Consider the following 21,520-nt stretch of genomic DNA (forward strand, 5'->3'; position numbering starts at 1 on the left):
CTGGTCTGTAGCGTAGGAATGTGTAACACAATATAATATATAGTTACACATGGAAATTGAGCACTAGAAATATGGCCTGGAGCCCCTGAATAGCTGAAATGGAAATAAATACCACAGCATGGAAGCATTTTAAAACCCAGAGCGAAGAATTGAAAATTTTTTTGTGTTTTGTTACCTTTTTAGTATTTACATTTCCCTTAACAAAAGCCTGTTGAGCTTAAATTGCGAAATAAAATATAATTCCAAGTCATAGCAAAGTTACTTTTAAAAATAGCATATTGAATGATTTCAATTTTCTTCTAAGTACTTTGAAAAGTATATTAAAATTTTTAAGGCATAGAAACATATGATGAATTTAATGACTAGCAATGTGCCCACCAAAGAAATTATGAAATGCAATGTTAATGCTGTTGCGTTTCCTAGGTAACTCTCCCTGATCAAGACTCTTTATGACGCAGTGGAAAATATGAGATTTCAAGCCCTGGATACAGGCTTCTTCATTTTCTTTAATATATTGGTGGTGGTGGTTGGGGGGTTAACATTTAGACATACGTGTATCATTTAATAGTTATTAATCCTGAAACATGGCTCAGGCCACTGTTCACTGGGCAGAAGATGAGGTATATTCTAGCTTCATAAGAGTTGTTAATGTTCCCTCATACCCACTTGCCCCCCCCTTCCCAGGAGGTGACCATTAACGACGTTCATAGCATTAATTTATATTTTTCCCTTTATGATTTTCAATCTCTGTGCTTTCCTACACCATAGCTTTGCTTGCCAGTTTCTGAATTTCACATAAATGAAATCATGCAATATTAAGTAACTTGTTTTGATTTGTTTTTCTCCTCCACACTGAGAGGTGTCTGTATGGAGACACAGCACCACCGCATTCGCTCCTGTACCATGTTCCATTTTATGACTGGTACATAATTTATGTTTCCCCATCAGAAGGACATGAAGGCGTTGTCCAGCCTTGTGGTACTACACAGGAAGCCTTCTTCTGTATGTCCTCTGGTGCATATGACAATTTATCTAGTGCAGTGGCTTTTAAACTTTTTTGACCATGACTCATAGTAAGGAATGGCATTGGAACACCATTACACACATATGCGTGTATAAAACTAAGGGGGGGGGGGTTCAGTCATAAAACAAAGACCCCCTGACTTGAGACACATTCTTACGTTTTCTCCGTTTGCGATTTTCAATTTTTAAAAAATCACTCTCTATTTAATTGATTTCAGAACTCATGAATAGGAGCTTCTCGTTGGGAACAATGCTGCTCTGTAAAGGATATGTACAGAGGCACGGGACCCTGAGGTCGGGAAATGCAGATGTCAAACGTCGTCAACCGAGTCGTGACTTAAACGAACGTTCTCATTTACTAGTATGTAAATTTCCCCCTGTTTTAAGAGCAAAAACCGCGAGACAACAGATTTTATCGTTTCATACGTCGCTAAAATATTAATCACTTACCATGCGCTAAGTAAGCAGCCAGAGACGCCAACCCCAGACCGATGGGTTACTACGCAGAGGAAAAAGAAAAACGGGGGGGGGGGGACACTTCGGGGAGCAGAACCTTGCCAAGCTCCAGAGAGCTAACAATAGGGGCCCTGAAGCTGCCTTGGAGGGTGGGGTTCGAGGAAGATTCCTAGAAGAAGAACCTAAACTGGGACATTTCTATTTTTAATTTTCACCCGATTCCTAAAACATCAAAGTAGCACATCTGTTATGGGGGGATTCCCAACCTTTCCGGACCCCTTTTCAGTATAAAGCGGAAAACCCTTCCTAGCGTCCTTAAAGTTAATGCGGGAACTGGGGGGGGGGGGAAGACACAAGTTGCACTTTGAATTCTCCCAGGAGTTTTTAGGAGTCCAACGTTCTCCAAAAGCTTTAAGAGCGCAAGAGAGAACGCAGTTATCGTTAAAGCATCAAAGATACGCGCATTTCCCCAAATGGACGCAAATCACTTCTCCCGGACTTTCTTTTTAGCCTTTGGTTGAGTTCGGAGTGCTGCCAGGTCTTTCTTAAAGACCAAGGCTAAGTGCTGCATACCACCCAGCGACGGGTGTGAGCGATCGTGGCACTAGTGCCGTTCGGAGGGACCCGGAGTCTTTCGCGGCAACCCTGGCCGCAGCTGTGAAACCCATGATAGGAGTTTATTACTTCGGTACCCGAAGGGTCCGGAACACCGAGGTCCACGCAGAGCGCGGCAATCCTCCCCGTGGCATTGCCGCGCCACGTCCCCGAAGCACCCAGATCACCCACATACTTACCCACCCGTGGTAGCTGGACTCAGGCGAGCTGCCCCGCGCTCAGCCTACGCGGCCATGACGGCGACCCGGAGGTGGCCGCACTCCGCTCTCCGTTCCGCTTGCCGCGAGCCCCGTGCTCGCGGCCGCGCCTCTCCGAGCGTTCTCCCGCCTGCCAGGCGAGTGAGGCTGGAGAACGCCCCAGCCGCGTCTTAATCAAGGCTCGGGGCGGTCCCCGCCCCATCTGAGTGACAAATAGCAGATGCCGTGGGCTTTGCCGCGCAACAGGGCAGCCAAAGAGATGGCTGCACAGACGTGGCTGCGGGCGGGGCTGCGAGAGGAGCTAGGCCCCCGGGTGTCACGTGGGAGCAGGAGGCCCGGTTGGGTTCTGGGGGTCTGCGGGGGAGGACAGCCACGCAGCCCGCCACGATGACTCATCGGCTGTATGCGCAAAGCCAAGGTCGCCCAGGTGCCGCGTTGGCGCAGGTAGCGGCAACTCAGCCCAAAGATCCGTGATGAGGGTTGATTGCACTGGTACCCTCTGGGATGATCAACCCTTGGCCACATCACAAGCCAGAAACTGGAAGCGAGGAGGGGGGTTGCGGGGGGGGGGATAAATCGTGGGCTGGAGCTTGCAGTCAGAGGCCGAAGAAACTTAGTCTCTGCGTGATCAGGGGTACCACCGTTGGAGCGGGCTTTGAGGACCAAAACCCCAAGTCCTATAGCAATCCTTCTAGAAACCATACTCTTCCCTGTAGACTAGTGAGAAAACAAGATAGATAGGAAGTAATTTTTGTGACCATGGGCTTGCATTGTTCACACTTGAACGACATTTGAAACATTTTTCATTCTTTAAGCTTAAAAAGAGCCCTAAGCGAGGCCCCAGCGTTTGCTTTTGTCCTTGTAAGGCATAAATACTGAAAAGGTGTCCGTGAATGCTATGTGGAAAAAAGTAAGGAATATAGACGGTTTCCGACGCGTTTCAGTTTCACCGGCTCCGAAGCAAGAGAGACATTTAATCTGTGTGCTTGCTTTCTCCCACCCTCACCCCAGACTCAATTTTCCACCGCTGTGTATATTGCTTTTGGCTCATTAGGAGCGAAATGTGCGGTCTTAACTCTAGATTTAAATGAACTTGACCGTCACTGTAAACCGTTTCTGGATTGCGTTTATCTAGTAAAGACAGCGGACGGGCGATCTTTCTCCTTAAGCCATTTAAAAGTATGTGACTTCCACGTTACAGAAAAACATTCTTTTCTCTTTACATGTCGAAAAAAAAAATGGGTGTTTTGAATTCCCACCTTATAAAACCTCACAGAACACGAAAGCAATTTCTTTATAGATTTTTTTTTTTTTTTAAAGCAGGGTAGGCGATCTCATGTAGTCCAGGCTGGCCTTGAGCTCCTGATCATCTTGCTTCTGCCTCCTAAATGCTGGTCTTACATGCTTGCAACACTATGCCCGGCTACCTCACTGTTGAAGAATCTCCCTGCAAAGGCCTGAATCCTGCATAAGCATCCCTCCGAGGGCACTCGGGTTTTCTGCTTGGATGCCTGAAGAGTTACTTATCAAGAACTAAACGGTCTGCTTCACCCCCACCCCATGTATATCACCATCTTTTAATTTTTGAGTTACATTCTTTAATGAGTTTAGTATTCCATCCACGTTCTATCTGGAGCAGCTTCTGTTTTAGGACCGAGAGCTGTTTTTGTAGACCATTTTTCCTGTGAATTCCTTAGGTTTTAAGGCAAGAACGGGTGAGAGGAAGAGAGCACATAGAGACAGCGACGCCTAGAAATACGGCTTGCCTAGGCAACCGGACCCTTACCGGTAAATCCTTCAGCCCTGCACCAGACCCCTCCTCGCTAGAAACAGTCCCTTCCCATGAACTCCAGCTGGGGTTTTCAGTAGAATGCAACGCTCCAGGATTGAACTGAATAGCGGCGTTGCGTTTTCAGTCTCCCGGAGGCTCCACAAGGATGCTACCGACTGCTTTCCAACGGGGAAGATTTTGGGGACTTCTTAAGATTTAGTCAGCTTTTTTTTTTTTTCAACATGTCTCAACGGGGTAGGAAAACAAGATGGGTATAGGCGTATTGTGGACACACGAGGCTTAAATAAATCTTAACTTTGCTATCTATCCTCAAACTGAACACCATCAAACAGTCACAGGTAAAGCGTAGTCGGTAACTGAAGCGCTCCCTGAAGGCCAAAACAGAAGAATGAAGTTCAAGGAAAGCTTGCGCTAAGTGGGAGACCCTGTTTGGAAAAGGGAAAGGAAAAGAAGACGGCAGAATTTTTTTTCTTTCCGTGGTTATTTTACCTGCTGTGTTCCTTTCCCTTGGGTGGTCTAATTTGAAATTTTTCCCGAAATAAGCTTATATAGGAATCTCTCATTGGCAATAAATCATATGAACCCTTTTTTCCTATTATGCTATTTTCAGAGTTCTCCTCCTCCTCCTCCTCCTCCTCCTCCTCCTCCTCCTCCTCCTCCTTCTTCTTTTTAATACAAATGGGTATCCCTGGTAGCTGTGACATGGAAGCTTTTCCTCAGAAACACAAGCTCACAAAAGATTTTAGGACAGAGGGCTGTAATAAATCGCCACAAGGTCTAAACTAATGAGGAATGATGGCGCTCCCCTGAAGTAGGGAGGAGATGGGGTGCTGCGCCACTCGTGCTGTGCTGCAAGGCCGCTGTGCAGCAGCTCAGTAGCGCCCTCAAATCTGTATATTTTCTTGTAAAGAATGACACATGATATAACCCTCTCTATTTTGAAACACCACAGACGTCAAAAGTGTCTCTCATGGCGAAACCCACCCAGAGGGTCTCCACTGCAATCCCTTCAGCAGCCAGAAACCCTGTAATTCCTTCTTTCTTTCTTTCTTTCTTTCTTTCTTTCTTTCTTTCTTTCTTTCTTTCTTTCTTTCTTTTAAAAAAAGTAATTCCAAGCATAGCTTCATTCCACAGACTCTTCACAAACTTCTTAGAATGTCTTTGTCAGTCAGGCATGGTGGCTCTATGACCCGAGGACTGAGGAGGCAGAAGCAAGAGGCTTTAGGTATTCAAGGCATCCAAGGCCTCCCTTGGCTGCATAGTGAGAGTTCAAGACCAAACTGGACTTCATGAGAAACTAGCAGGAAAAAGAATTTTTTTCCTTATCAAACAAAAAGCACGAAGATTGATGCTGAAGTTTATATTGTGATGGACTGTGTCAGAGCCCTTCACTATCCGGGTGTAGTCCTTGATGGGGTAACAGCTATGACGATTCTCATATTTACGCCATGGAAACTGACAGTTGATACAAAATAGGAACACAATAACCAAATAATAGGCGACAGTATCATTTTTCAGTCATGTAGAAAAGACATTGAGCAAAATCTGACATTCATTCTTGAAAACAAAAAGCAGAGCTATAGGGGACCTTCCTTGGCCTGCTAATGGCCGGGCTCACTTCCTATAGCTGTCAGAGGCCATTACTACAAATGACTGGTTCAAAACAAGAAACTTATTTTCTCAAAATTCTAGAGAAGTCTGAAATTAAAAAGTATCAGCAAAGATCACGTGCACCCTCTAGTGGCCATTGAGAAGAATTCTTCCTTGCTTCTAGCGGGTTTGGGTAGATACACTGTCCCATCTCTGCCTCCACCTCAAAGTTGTCTTCTTGACTGGTGTCTCTACTATGACTATCTTATAAAGATTCTTGTCCTTGTATTGTATTTAGGATCCATCTTAATTACTTCAACACAAGGTCAGCACCTAAGGTTTTCATATGGGATTGCCTCCAAACCGGACCTCTGGGTTTTGTGGTCTTTGCTGTATAAATCTTTAATTTAGAAGGTCAAATTCCCCTCCTCTCCCACTTTATATATATGTAAATCAAATAAAGTAACAACCACAGGTCATAGGGATTAGGACAAAATTAGTGCATGTATTGGGGGAAGGTATTATCTTTTAATCCTCAGCACTGGTAAAAATTCAGATCTAATTTGTTGTAGATATCTGATGGACTGATTATAATTTTATTTGGAAAGAAAAGAACACAGAGGAGAAAAAAATAACCTTAAAATGTAGGTATGGGTGTACCTTAAGAAGGGGAGGAAAAGGAAGAGGAGGAGAGGAAGAGATGGAGGAAGAAGCGTGTGGAGAAGGAAAGTAGAGAGGGAGAATGAGAAGGGGAGTAGGAGGAATACAGAGGAAGAATGAGAAAAAATGAAGACAAGATGCTTGAAAGGCTGGAGCTACCCGGTCTTAAGGCCTACTTTAAAACCATAAAAAATGATACTGGAAGAGACAAACAACAGAAAAAAATTGAAGCAGAATAGAGTTCAGACACAGTTCTGCATTTTGTTTCGTTTGAGACAGGGTCCTATGCAGTCCATGCTAGCTAGCCTTGAACTTGGCGTGTATTGGAGAATGACTCTGAACTCTTTATCCTCCTGCCTCTACCTCCCAAGTGCTGGGACGACAGACAGACATGGCCATCACTCTCAGCTTGAGATCTGCTGATTTTTTTTTTCAGCAGAACTGGGAAGAGAAATAATAGTGTGGGAACTGGTTACTCACAGGGGAGGCAAAACCTTCTTTTTGTATTTAAAACAAGAAAGTGAAATCAAGCCAGATCATAAATCAACATAAAACATAGGCAATATAGAAGTTCCAAAACTGCTTTATTCATTGTAATAGCCACTAGCCCTGTTAGCACCTTAACTGCAGCAAGTCCAAACTGAGGATGAACCAACCTGTGAAAACTATACTTCACTTTGCAAGGACTCTGGATTAAAAGACAATATACAATGTTGCATTAACAACTTCAGAAGATGACTGGAAAGATGGCTCAGCAAAAAAAAAAAAAAAAAAAAAGGCTCTTGACACACAAACTTGATGAGCTACATGCCATTCCTGATAGAAAGAGAGAAATAACTCCACAAAATTATCCTCTGACCTCCATATGCATGCCGTGGCATTTGTGGGTCCCACTACATACAACTAACGCATACTAATACATGTTAAAAATAATTTTGTACTGACTACATGTTGAAATGAAAATGCTCTAGAAATATTAGTTTGAACAAAACTTGAGTTTGCTGGAGGAAGCTGTTTTTACTATCTTATTGTGGCTGCTGGAAAATCTAAGCTGATATGCATGACTCACACTTCCGGCAACTCTTATCTAGACAAAACCCTGGGACAGGCAGTTGTTTTGCGGGCTACACAAAACAATGATCCTGAAAGAATAAATCAGTAAGTGGATTTGCTAAAAATAAAATCATCAGTTCTTCAGAGGGGACCACTGAAAAAGATGAGAACTCAAGCCTCATACTGGGAGAAAGTATCAGCAACATGTGTCACTGCCGTGGGCCTTAGGATATTTGAAGGACTCATGCAGCTCAACATACAATAAGAATGCCATAAAAAAATGAGCAAGACTTGTGAAAAGAAGTTGACGAAAGAGGGCAACTTCTATCTAGCAGTCACACAAAAGACATTTGAAATCATTTCCCCAGCTGAAATTAAAAGGAAAGCAAAATACTACTATCTGCCCGCTTTCACAGCAATCATTACAAAGACCGACAATGCTACAATCGGGAGAAAGTGCCTAAAAGGAAACATCCCTAAAAGGAAACATCCCAATTGTTGCAGTTTGAAAGCTTCTTTGTTTCCTCCTCCTCCTCCTCCTCCTCCTCCTCCTCCTCCTCCTCCTCCTCCTTCTTTTTCTTCTTCTGGTTTTTGAGACAGTCTCAGTGTATAGCCCAGCCTAACCTGGAACTCATGAAGTCCAGACTAGCTTCAAACTCTGGGTGATGCTTCTGTTTCTGCCTCCCAAATGCTAGAGATACGAGGTGTAAACCTCAATGCTTGGCTGCAATGTTATCTTATGAAGCTACACATTTGTTTGTTTGTTTGAATAAGCCAGGACTCCTCCTTTTATTTAGCCAAGAGAAATGACACCATGTCTATGAAACTCCGAATACACAAATGTTCATATTGGCCCCAAACTGGAAATCCAAATGTCAGCAATAAAATAAGTATGTTGATATTCTGAACAGTATAAAGAAATGCATAAAACAGGGTTCTGTATCCAAGGCATGGTATGGAAAAGTAATATACTGCACATGTCTTGGTTTCTCTTAATTGTGCCTGTGGTAAATATTCAGACAGACACAACTTAATTGGGTGATTTTTAGTTCCACTCACAGTTCAAGGTCACAATCCCTCATTGCATGAGCAACCACAGTGGCAGAAGCTTGAAGCAGCTGGTCACATTTGAACCTACAATTTAAAAAAAGGACAAAGAAGTAGATGTGTGGCTGCTTGCTGGCTTCTCTGCTCCCCTTTTCCACGTACAGAGTTCAGGATCCCACGCCTAAGGAATGGTCCCACCCAAAATGGGTGAGTCTTTTCATATCAGTTAACATAACCTTGACTATCTGCCTCATATACACACACAGAGAGACATGTCAGGAGGTCCGTGTCAGTAATTTAAATACCTGTTAAGGTGACCAAGTGAACCATCATCTGTATTATCACATTTATACATCAGAGCTACAATGACAAAGCTCATATCATCTCTCCTCCACTTTCTGTGTACAAAAAAGCAAAATCGGGCTTCCACTACATGTTTCTACCACGAAGAGATGTTCCCATCACAGTGACGGCTTTTCCAAGTCCGTGGAACCAAGAAACCATAAAATGAACCCTCATGAACTCATAAACTAAAAAAACCCACTTTCTGCCTTAAGCTGCTTCTACCAGGTAACTATTCTGTCACACTGATGACAAAAGTAACTTTTACATAAAATTAGTTCTGAAGGCCTGGTTATTGCCTTGATGAAATCTTGACTGTGACTGACAAGCCTTTGGAACTGGTTTGTAAGAAGAGGGATTCAGAAAAGTTTGGAGCTACGAACTGCAGCAACCCTGGACTGTTGCAGGTGGAGCTTAATGGGCTATTCTCGTGGAATCCCCTACAGCCAGTACCTTCTGGATGGACTGAATTGTGAGCAGGAAATGGCTGTTTGTGTCACATTCCTATAGAAAACCTTGGGTATGTCTAGTCCATTTTCTGAAATATGTAGGAAGTAAAGTTTAGGGGTTGTGGGATAATGAATTTGGCAGAGGAATTTTCAAGGCAGCATAGGATTTAAGTTTTTTTGTTTTGGTTTGGTTTTGATTGAGACAGGGTTTCTCTGTAGCTTTGGAACCTGTCCGTCCTGGGACTAGCTCTGTAGACCTGGCTGGCCTCGAACTCACAGAGATCTACCTGCCTTTGCTTCCAAAGTGCTGGGATTAAGGTGTGTACCACCACTGCCCGGCTGAAGTTAAGCTTTTTTTTTTCTTGTGATTATTGCCAGTTACTTTTAGTCAGGTTTATAGTAAGTATTAGTAGCAAAATGTAGAGCAGGAAGACTTGGAAAATTTACAGTTTGGTCAGAAAAGCCTACGTCCAGTTGGGGCTAAGGAAAGTGTGATTGTGGTGGGGTTAACACCTTTAAAAAGGCATCCACAGACTTTGCACTGGGGCAATATGAAAGACTGCTCAAGAGTACCAAAGGGATTAGTTGGCTCCACTGAAGACAGTCTCCAGAATTTGAAGAAATTGTTCCGTAAATTATTTGAGGAGGCAAGCTTGTCATAGTGCTCATGAGGAGGTCAGAGAATAACTTGCAGGAATCTGTTCTCTCCTTCCACCGTGTGGATTCCCAGGGATAGGATTTAGGTAGTCTGGCTTGGTAGCAAGTATCTTTACCCACTGAGCCATCTGTCTGATCCAGCCTCCAGAATTTGAAAGAGTAAAATCATCTGAAAGAAGCATAGGGAAGTGTCTTCCAGGATTCAGCTACTCAGGTACTCCCAGATGCTTACAGTAGTTCAAAGAGACCCACAGCGATCCAAAAACACCCATATTGCCATCCACATGAAGCTGGTTTTGCAAGCTTGGAGAATGCAAGAATCAAGAGTGACCCTTCTTCTAGAGGCTTCTATCCAGATTTCGAAAGAGCCCAATGGTTAGGCAGTGTGTAAGAGAATAGGAATCTCTGCAGGGCAGGTCATCCTCGAGTGTGACTTATGAAGCAATAAGGGTGAAACCTAAGGGTAGAGACCTCAGGGTATTGATGAGACCAGGGATATAGAACGTTTACCAAGGAAGCTGCAAAAAATGAAGTCAGCCATAAAAAAATAGGCCATGTGGACTGCTCCTCAAGCTTATTGAACCTTACATCACAGCACACCATACACCAGATGCCTGATATGGAGTGATATTTAATGTTTTCCCTACTGGGTTTGGGTCCTATCCATCCTTGCTAATATCCTCCTTTTCCCCTTTAGAATAAGCATGCTTACTCTGTGGCAATACATGTTGGAAGTATACAACTTTAAATTTTCACAACCAAGACGTTGTCTTGAGTTTTAGGAGAGACTTTGAACTTCAACTTTTGAATAATGTTGGGACTGCAAAACCGTAGGGACTTGGGATGAATATATTTTGTATTATAGGATGTATACAAGCCCTTCGGGAACCAGAGGTAAAATGTTATGGCTTAAAGTGGTGTATTCAGGTGTCAAGTTGACAAAGGGGTTCAAGGGACCTAGATTAATGTTGGAGGGGAAGTAGATCTTATGATTGTATACATGATGCTGGTACTGGAAGCATTCAGAATGAAAGAATCATGAAGTACCTGAGGATACCACTCATATTTCAAAAGGAAGAAAGAAAGAAAGAGAGAGAGAGAGAGAGAGAGAGAGAGAGAGAGAGAGAGAGAAAGGAAGAAAGAAAGACAGCCTGAGAGAGGTCAGGATTGATTAGATTAAGAAACACTAAGGTGATGAGGGAGGTTTACCTCTCTCTGGGTATGTTATGAGAGTTCTCCACTAATCAACAAATTGATATCTTAATAGATTTATAGTATGATGGTTTGGGAAAATGAGAAGAGGATATAGGATTTGGTTGGAGGAAGTTCATCATTAGGGATATGTTCTTGGGATGCTATCTGGCTCTCACCTCCTGTCCTCTAAGAACTAAAGAATAGCTTCTACCTACCACAGGCTCCCATTTCCATGATGCATGGGTGCCAACAATCATGAATGGAACCCTGTGAAATCATGAGGCAAGATAAATGTCTCCTCCTTTAAGTTATACCAGACATTCTATCATAGCAAAAAGAAGAGTAACTACTACCACCCATTGCTTCTTGGTGACACTTGTAGTAAGTCTGTTGGTCAGTTGACCATTTAAAAAAAAAAACTATTGGCTGGAGAGATGTTCAGCCATTAAGAGCACTGGCTCCTAATCTGAGTTCAAAATCTTGACCCCCCATAACAGCTGACAATCATATGTGATTCCAGCCCCAGGGTATCCAGTAGCCTCTTCTGGCCTCCATGACCATCAAGCACACACATGGCACACAGACATACATGCAGACAAAATAAGCCACGCATATAAAGAAAAAATTAATAAAGGTAGACATTGAAGAATCACGAAAGAACTTCTTAAGGTGACAGGGATGATCCATATTCAGATTGGTGAGATTATGTAGATCTGTTTGTCATTTGATACTAAAGGACACACTTAAAATATAAACTTCTTCATTGCATGTAAATTAATCTTCAACAAAATCCCTAAAATTCTTCCATTGGTGTTTGAATAGGGCAGGGAGCAAATGGGCACCACTTTCAACCTTCATCCCAGCAGGCTGCATTATAACATGCCTTCTTTTCCTCTGCGAAGTTTTGTATCGAGGCTTTCGCCTATCATCTCACCTGTGGTGTAGATGAAACTCAAGCCCAAGCCTCCTTCCCTCACTCCTAATCCAGGGCTCTTGGACAACAGTCAGCAGCCACAGGGAGCAACCACGCTGTGCAGTTTGCATCCTGCTAACCAGGTTTTGAAACTAAGAACTTGAAAATAATCTGTCAGTGGCTCCAGTTAAATATCTAGTAAGTGATTAGACTGAATGTTCTTGAATCAAAATGGGGAGGATTACATTTTAAAGGCCCATTTAAAAAAAATAAAAGTGCGTGTGGTCCATGTTGGACCTGGGGGTCGTGTTCATGTGTGTGATCTTTGCTGTCACCCGAGGTCATGTTGATGGCTGTGTTGATGTTCATGGTCTTTCCTTCCAGCAGAGGCCACGATGAGATTCATGGTCTGTACTGCAGGCTGTGTGGATATCCAGATGTGCATGGTCTGTACTGCAGGCTGTGTGGATATCCAGATGTGCACGGTCTGTGTTCCCTCTAGAGGCCATGTTGATGTCCACGGTCTGTGTTACCACCGAAGGGTGTGTTGATGTCTGTGGTCTGTGCTGCTACCAGAGACCATGTTGATGTCCATGGTCCTTGCTGAAGGCTGTGTGGATGTTCGTGGTCCCTGTTGTCAACAGAAACTATGTAGGAGTCCATGATCCATGTTGCCACTGACTCTGAAGGGTAAACAAGCTTGGTGGCATCCGTGACTACAGACTCACAGTTGAGAATGTTGAAGAAAAAAATTAAAAAGAAAGCATATATAGTTCTTCGAGATCATGATTTTGGCCAAATCCTGTCTCACTGGGGTTAGCCCAATATTGACCTCTATTTCCATGTCTCTTCTCCTTTTTAATGAAACTTCCATCTTGGCTGACAGAACTTCTACCTTCTTCTCTCTGCTCTTGTCATTATTACCAATGACCTCCTCATATCCAAGTGTCCCCCAAACCGACCTCTCATGAGAGGAGATATCTCTTCCAGAAGCAAAGCTAATGCCTGTGTACGTCTTCAGCTGACTGACATTTGGTGAGCATAGGAGGGTCACACAATACTGCTTGGTATTTGGAGTTCTTCACTGGCAAGTCTTTATCTGGAAAAGCATTTTTTAAAATCTTCTGTGTATGTGCAAGATGCGATCAGATGAGGGTCCCTTAGCCTTATACCAAGGGCAGTGGTGGCTAAGCTTGTGAAACCTATTATATGGAGGGTATCTGGAGTTTAGTCAAGTACAGCGCTGGGTATGTCTGTGAGGGCTTTTTAGAGCAAATTAGATTTTGTCAGCGCTGATATAATCACTGGTTTAATCTACTGAAAAATTCAAAAATTGGCCAAACCATTAAAAAGTGGCTAAACTGTGGACAGTAGAGCCTGGGTGGAGAAAGGAGGTCACCAAAGGGGCATCGTCAAAGACTTGCCGTTGCCCCACCCCTTCCTGTTATTCCTCTTCTCTGCTCTGTCTCTCATATGTGAGCAGCTCCTCCATCCTCTGAAACAATAAACAAAATGAGCCTTCCCCTATGAGATTGCTTCTGTCAGATATTTGGTCACAGAGATTACAAATGCAACAAGATGCTGTGCCAAGAGCTGGGGTACTGGGGCTCCCCCAAAACAAAGCAGCTGAGAATGGCCCATTGATTCGAATCATTTCTCTTTTCCATGCACTTTGCACTTTTGTTTTGTCTGAGGCTGACCTCAAGCTCACTCTATAGTTGAGGCTGGCCTTTAACTCCTGATCCTCCTGCCTCTATTCCCCTGCTGCAGGGGGGTTGTTCACACTGTCATTCTGAGACTGCCAATAAAGTTAAACCACAAATCAGAGGGCAGAGTCCATGCCCAGAGTCCACGTTTCGCTGGCCAGGGTGAACCATAGAGTTTTTGGTGGACCCAGATTAGGATAGAGAGACACATAAAGGAATGGGGCGTGGCTTAGAAAGGTTCAAGGGTCTTTTTGATCTGGGAAGGTGGAGAGGCAGGGTCAAGTGCTCATTTCTCCATCGCTCTATGGACCTATCAAGTTTCTACCTCAATATCTGACTCCCAAGTTTTTATTGGTAAAAAGAATAACTTAGATGAATGTCTCACTCCCCGGGGCGAGGTTATAGACATATGCCACCGTACCCAGTTTCTGTACTTTTTTGCATTCATTTCCTTCTCACCCACTCTACATGTTTCCTGACTCAAGTTAGAGAAGGTAAATATTCCCTTCTATAGTTTTGTTTTTCTTTAAATGCTAGGAATTTAGCCAAAGGCCTCTCACATGCGAAGCAAATACTCTGTCACTGACCTATAACCCCAGACACAGGATAAATATAAATTCGATATTTTTAGTAAGAGAATTCAGTGTTTAATATGAAACTAAATGATGGCATTAAAAATAGAAAGAGAAAAATCCCGCTTTTCCTTTTATTAATAAGCAACTGGGATGGGTGAGCAGTGGTTTGAAGTAGAATCAACTACATTAGTGTTTCTTTCTGTTTCACTCAGCCCAACATAAAAATAAAAACAAAAAAGCAGCTAATTGGCAATGACTGACAAAACACTAACCTCTGAAGCAAAGAAATAAAATGTTTCAGATGTCAAATACTGATATTCATTCTACTTTTCTACCTACTATAATTAAAATTTCATCAAAAATTTATTTTCCTTAGGGTTTTTTTGGGGGGGTTGCTTTTTGAGACAGGGTTTCTCTTTTTAAGGGCCCTGGCTGTCCTGAAACTCCCTTTGTAGACCAGGCTGACCTCAAATTCACTAAGATCTTCCCAAATGCTGGGATTTGAGCCACTACCACCCGGCTCAAAAAAAAAAAATCATTTTCAATAGGCAAGATGATAACAAAAAAGTGGAAAGCAATAAGTACTTTTTATAATCTAGGAATAGCAACTCCTTTGCTTATTTGAGTTAGGTATCCAAGAAACCTGGAAGAAGAATCTGAGGCTCCTCCCAGTTCTCCCAGCATCACTGGTACCAGTGGCTCCTCCCAGCTCTCCCAGCATCCCTGGGTATCTATGGCTCCTCCCAGCTCTCCCAGCATCACTGGTACCTGTAGTTCCTCCCAGCTCTCCCAGCATCCCTCGGTACCTATGGCTCCTCCCAGCTGTCCCAGCATCACTGGTACCTGTGGCTCCTCTCAGCTTTCCCCCGCATCACTCCTTACATGTGGCACCTTCCAGCTCTCCCAGCATCTCTTGGTACCTGTGTGCCAGTACTTCTCATACCACCTGTTACCCTAAACCTGTCCCTTCCAGGAGCTGGGGTTCTGCTTCTCTTTCCCAAGCCTGATCCCTGTATAATTCAGCCTTTTTTTTTTCTCCTATGCTAGCCTTTTGGCCCAGGCCATCTCTCTCAGTCTGTGGTGTCTCTCTTGTTTTCCCTCCCCCTCACTCCTCTTCTAGCTTGGTGTGGTCTGCCAGCCATGTTCACCTGTGCCTGCTTTCTTCCTTATATTATAGTAAAACTTTTCTCCATACTTTGAGAGCAGTCATAGCCTCTTCTTTTTGTTTCACTTTTCATTCAGTTTGTTTTGTTTTGCTTTTTGTTTTTGCAGAGTTTCGTGTAACTCCAGACTGGCCTCAAGCTTTCTATGCAGCTGTCCTCAGAAATACTGGGACTACAGCTGTCTGCCATATCTGGTTTTATGCAGGGGCAAAGACTGAATCCAAAGCTTTGGGCTTACTAGGCAAATACTCCCAACTGAGCTACGTCCCAGACCCATTATTAGTTGTTTTTCTTTGTGTTTGTTTTTTTGTTGTTGTTGTTTTGTTTTTTGTGGCACGGCAGTCAAACTTACAGCCTTGAACATGAAGGCTCAAGCACTTCACCACTGAGCTAATAAGTCCTTGGCCTTTCAGCTGCCTGTTCTAATATAAAAGGATACACAGGCTAACCAGACCCTTTTATTCCGCTCCTTCCAAACGCTGCTGAAACAATGACGTGCAGCAGCTGAGAGAATTCAATGGGTTCTAAAAGACAATTTCAATGGCCAGGGAGATGGCTCGGGCACTAAAAGGCTTGCCTCTCAAGGCCCTTAGTGAAAAGCTAGGCTCCTGGTGGCCATCTGTGAGACAGGACCCAGAGCAGATGGATTCCCAAAAGTGCACAGACCAGCTGGCCTGGCCGGCAGGTTAAGGAGAAACACTGTCTCAAAAGGGGAGGCACCTGAGGAGTGACCTTTATCCTCTCCTCCACATGTATAAACACCCATATGAATGTGTAAACAAGCACAGGGATACACAGAATTAATTCTGAGACGGGGAAGACTGCTAGGTAAACCGGGGGCTCAAGACAGCAGCAGTATTGGGGAGCATAGTCAAGGTGAGGGATGCTGCAAAGCCACCAGCTAAACCTTCGCAGTACAAAGGAAAACAACCCCAGGAGGTGGGGGAAAAACAGCATGTTGTCACCTGTACACGATAAACTGAGAAAAACCCTACCTAGGGACCCAGAACAAGAAGGCCTAATAGAGCTACCAAACTCTCAAAATAGAATATGAACTACTAAGGGTAAGTTGGATACGATACTTGCAGTCTATATAGTCTAACGCCTATGTCCTTACAAAAACCATAAGTACAGTGATACAAAAAGGGGAAACAGTAATTTATACTGGGAAGAGACCTACTGGCATCTACCTTGCAAAGGAGTTAAAGTTAGTACCATTCCCACTTTAGGTTATACAGAGCAAGGATAAGAAAAGCATCTATTCCTTGCAAGGAACTTAATTTCAGCTACAAAAACAGGAAAGCCTTTCTGTGTATGTGGGATTTATACCTGAAGGATATGAAATCAATGTGTGGAAGAGCTGTCTGGAATCCACACACACTGTGGCTATACAACAGTCAGAATAGAGATTCAAGCTAAAAGATAAATGGATTCGTGGTTCGCTGTTGATGACTGAGAGATGCACTAATCAGTGGAGAATATAATCTTAAAGATTTAAGTCGGTGGTGCCCTTAATCCCAGTACCCAGGAGGCAAAGGCGAGGATAGTCAGGGCTACACAAAGAAACCCTGTCTCAAAAAAAATAAACTAAAACCTAAAACCATAGGATATATTCAGTTGGAATATTCTTCCATCTTTAAAGAGAAGAGTGGGTATTTCGTCAGGTGAATAAGCCGGGCATAGAAAAGCAAGCACCACATGACCTCACTTATATGCACAGCCTGAGAAGACAAACTCACGGGAGTAAAATGATATCCAGGAGCTCATAGGGAATAGGCTTGAAGAGCCATGGGTCAAAGGTCACATAGTCTTAGTTATATAGGAGCAGCTAACAAGAAAACATCGTGCACTTGATTACTAAGAGGACTGGGAAGGTAGGACAGTGATAGAGGAATTGAGTCGCATGCTAGAGCCCTGCCTTGCATCCCCAGCATCCCACAAATGAAGCACAGCTTTGGCCCCCCATAAACACAGTCCCTAGGGAGTGAAGGCAGGGGGATCAGAAGTTCCTGGCTACCTTTGTCAACATAATGAGTTCAAGGTCAGTTTGGGATACATGAGAATGTCTCAAACAAATAACTAATGCATTAAAATAATGACTTTTAATCTCTCACAGCAAAGCAATGATACGTATGAGACAAGATAGATAAATAGCATGATACAGCCATTCAACAGCATATGTGCATATCATGTTTACCCAACAATACAACCCCATGTGTCAATTATACAAATGAAATAATGAAAATGAAAATGAATGCCTGTGGCTCTAACACTGATTTGAAATATCCCAGTAATACACTTTTTTTAAAAAAAAAGCATCACCCATAATGCCAAACTAGCAATTAGTATATGCTTTCTAAATCAATATACTGAAAAAGATATATCATAGACAGCATCCTGCGGGGAAAATATTGTCTCAATATTTAAATGATGGAATAATTAGCAAACCAAAATTAAGGTACACAAAGAAATTTTGACTTCAAAAAACATTCTTTATAAAGAGAATTTATAAAAAATCTGAGATTTCAGAGTAAATGAGATTAAAAGCACTAAACTGAGTGTGATACTCAGTACTCAGCCAACTCCTGGCTGGCTTGTTTTAATGATCTAAAGATGCTAAAATATTGGCTAGAACTGAGTATGCCCTGTACCTTGAATAATGTGGGTTGAGTTTGCTAAGGACAGTAACTGATCCATGGTTATACCAGAAAATGTCACCATTCCTAGGAGAGACATGCTGAGGAATATAAGGTTAAACAATCATAAATCTAATTTACCTACTCAGCCAGCTCAACAAAATAAATAGACATTATATATTACTGAATATGAAGAGATGAGCAGAGAATTATATTGCACTATTCTCCCAGCTTTTAATTTAGAAAGATTTCAGAACCACAGAAAAGTTATTACAGATGAATAAAGAAATCCCTCCAGGTCAGATTCAAACCTCTAATTATGATGCTTCTTCATTCAGACTATTGGGAACTTCTTAGGGACCCGCCCCATAAATGCAGACACAGTTCCCAACAGAGTTATACTCAGCATTGCCTTCAAATCTTACTTAATTGTTTCTTAAATGCGCCCCCCCGCAATTGTTGAATTGAAACTGCAGTCCCCAGTGTGATGGTGTTTGGAGAGAGAGCCATTGAGGGAGGATGAAGAGAAACTCAGGATAGGGTCAGAGTCTTATGAAGGAATACCACAGAACCAGCTTCCTCTCGCCTGGCCCCCTCCTCCTCTTTCTTCACCAAAGACCATTGTCTGAAAACCAGGGACCTCCACCAGACCCCAAATCTACGCTCCATTATGGCTGCACTCCCAGCTAACAAAACTGTCAGAAATTGTGCTGCTGTTTAACACTCCCGGCCAGAGCCGACAGAGATATGTCTGGGATACAAGAGGCTGCTAAGTATAGAAGAAAGAACTTGCCGGAAGCCTCTCCACTGGTAATTTAGTTGAAGTATGCACTACACTCCTCCACAGAACCATTAGGATGACAGGAACATGATGGGAGAGGGCAGGGATGGACACTAAGTGGGTAATGAGTCACCCGGACGATGAGCTCTGAGTGAGTCCACATGCGTGGCACTCGCTAATTGAAGCCGGAAAAGGATTTCACACTCAGGGTTGAATTAATCAGGTCGCAGGATAGGCAGGGCAAGACACTCGAAAAGTTCAGTTTTGTCAGAACTTTCTATAAAAGGGAATTTTAATTGTTGTTCTAAGGTTTTGTTAACTACTTGTCAAAAAGAATTCTTTCATCTTTATGTAATCTACAAGGTACAAGGTACCATACTATTGCACTTGGCCAGCATTGCGAATATCTTGTACCATTTTCTGCCCTGCAGAGGACATCTTTTCAGGGAAAAAAAGAACTCTTACATAAAAGTGTGTGCGTGTGTGTGTGTGTGTGTGTGTGTGTGTGTGTGTACATGTTGGTGGAGTGGGAGCCAGGGTAATGCTTACTTGTGTGTGGGCATGTGAAAGCTAGGGGTTAATATCTAGTGTCTCCCTCTACTTAGTTAAACCTTTAAAACGTGTGTGTGTGTGTGTGTTTGTATGCACACGTGCATGCGCACACATGCGTACTTGCACATGCACATAGCCGTGTACTTGCGTGTGTAGCCCCAGTGTCAATTTCAGGTGTCGTTCTTAAAGAGCCATGCACCTTGTATCGTTTAGAATTGTATTTATTCTTAGTGTTCTGTGGGTGCTTGTGTCCTTGTGGACTCATATGCCTTGACAGGCACGTGGAGGTCAGAGGGCAACTTTGTGAAGTTGGTTCTTTCCTTCCACTGTGGTTTCCAGAGGATTGTCTGGCTTGTGCAGCAAGAACCTTTACCTGCTGAACCATCTTGCTAGCCCCCATCTCCTGTTTTTAAAGCAGGCTATCTCATTGGCCTGAAGCTCATGGATTAGGTTAATTAAGCTGACTGATAGGCAAGCCCCGGGGCTGCCTGTCTCCACTTGCCCGGAGTGGAATTATAAGCATGTGCCACCAAACCCTGCATTTTACATGAGAACAGAGGCTCAGAGTCGGCACACGGCAAATCTTTTCCAAACTGGGATGCCTTTTCAAAGAAGGTTTTTTAAATCCACATGCCAAAGACAAACCTGGTCAAGATAAAAATACTTGGCAATCATGCATTTGAATAAAGGCTTATGTTCAGATAGACGAGAAACACCTAAAACTTTAAGATAGTCCGATTAAAAAATAGACAAAAGATCTAAATAGAGCACAACAAAGGATCTAAGCAAATAAAAAGGTGATCAATATCATTTGCCTTTAGGACAACATATATTAAAACAAGAAGATACCATTTTAGGATGGCTAAAATCCAAAATTCTGACAAGATCAAGCGCTGCCAAGGATTCAGAGCAAGAACCTATCGTTGTAGATGGGACTGTAAAATGGTCCATTCATGCTAGAAGGCAACTTGACGGCATGCTTCAAAGTTAAAATCTTGCCACATTGTCCAGCAATCACGCTTCTTGGGATGGATATATATTTGCTAAGAAACATGCATCTACACACATAAAAAGAAACCCTGCACATGCATATTTATAACTTTCACCAAAACCTAGGAGCAACCACAGCATTGTTGTGCATGTAACTGGATAACTAAAAGGTTTAAAAAGACCGTAGGCTGCAACTTTCCGTTTTCATATTGAAAGGGGAAATATTACATAGGAAAGACATAGAAAATGACTGACCAGGTGAACATGGGATGTGTGCTTAGGACAGCAAAGCCCTTCTACATGATGCTGTAGTGATGGATGCGTAGCTGTATGCACTGGACAAAACATGAGCATCTTACTGTATAAACAGTAAAACAGGAGTGGACGCAAGTCTCAGAGGTCAACCAGGAGGCCACGGGATCCTGAGGGAGATGCTGATGAAAGAACCCAACTGAACTTCTGCTACTGAGGAATGGGACGGAGCTATCAAAACAGGGGGAGGGAGGTGGAAAAAGTGTGCTGACCTAAGGAAGCTAGGAAGTGACTAAGGACAGAAAGGATCTGTGTTTGAAAGAGTCCCCACAGCCAAGTGATAAAGTTGTTTCCCACCGCGTATCAGTGGACGGTTCTGAAAGCACCGATTATGCCCACTAGAAGTAGGCATGGGGACAAAGCTTTCTCATGGCTGGGAAGGGAAGTCATAGATAAGTCAGTTCGCAGTGTAATACTGAATTAGCCAGAGACTGCTCTGAAGCCATTGTTTGATTTAGCGCAGACACTCATGAGTCTGTAATTATATGTATCTATGTACAGGCATGGGTGACTAGATACACGTATATTTTCTAGCTCTGTCTGCTGATTAGACCTACATGCAATAGCATCAGAGTAGCAACCAGAGGGCTCAACACCTAGATCTCTGCTTGTAATACTATTCTCCAACAAAATCAATCAGGACCCTTGCAGGAATCGCTGCTTAGGGCTCAGATAGGTGCATATTATAATGCTGGAAAGCAAGGGGGTGGCTAAAACGAAACAAGAATGGTGGCATAGGCGTGGGCCACAGAAGCCAAGTGAAAAGCCCTCCAGAGGATCCAAACTGGAATCATTTGTACAACCAGACAGTTCATGT

The 21,520-nt window shown here is 43.1% G+C and overlaps 1 protein-coding gene across 11 annotated transcripts in view; it reads right to left on the reverse strand.

Moving 5' to 3' along the window:
• Positions 1-2,426, reverse strand: part of Plagl1 (PLAG1 like zinc finger 1) — a 42,793-nt gene extending 40,367 nt beyond the window's left edge. For 4 of the 11 annotated variants that reach the window (XM_085688564.2, XM_085688562.2, XM_085688568.2 and 1 more), the window contains exon 1: positions 2,274-2,425. The gene's annotated coding sequence lies outside the window, so the exon portion shown is untranslated. Of the gene's footprint in view, positions 1-1,473; positions 1,523-2,273 lie in introns of all 11 variants that reach the window. The other 7 variants (XM_085688578.2, XM_085688565.2, XM_085688591.2 and 4 more) reach the window with 4 other exon arrangements.
• Between the last annotated feature and the right edge of the window lie 19,094 nt (positions 2,427-21,520).

Source organism: Myodes glareolus, chromosome 1 (genome assembly GCF_982192425.1).
Source record: "Myodes glareolus chromosome 1, mMyoGla1.1, whole genome shotgun sequence".
In the NCBI taxonomy this organism is placed as follows: domain Eukaryota; kingdom Metazoa; phylum Chordata; class Mammalia; order Rodentia; family Cricetidae; genus Myodes; species Myodes glareolus.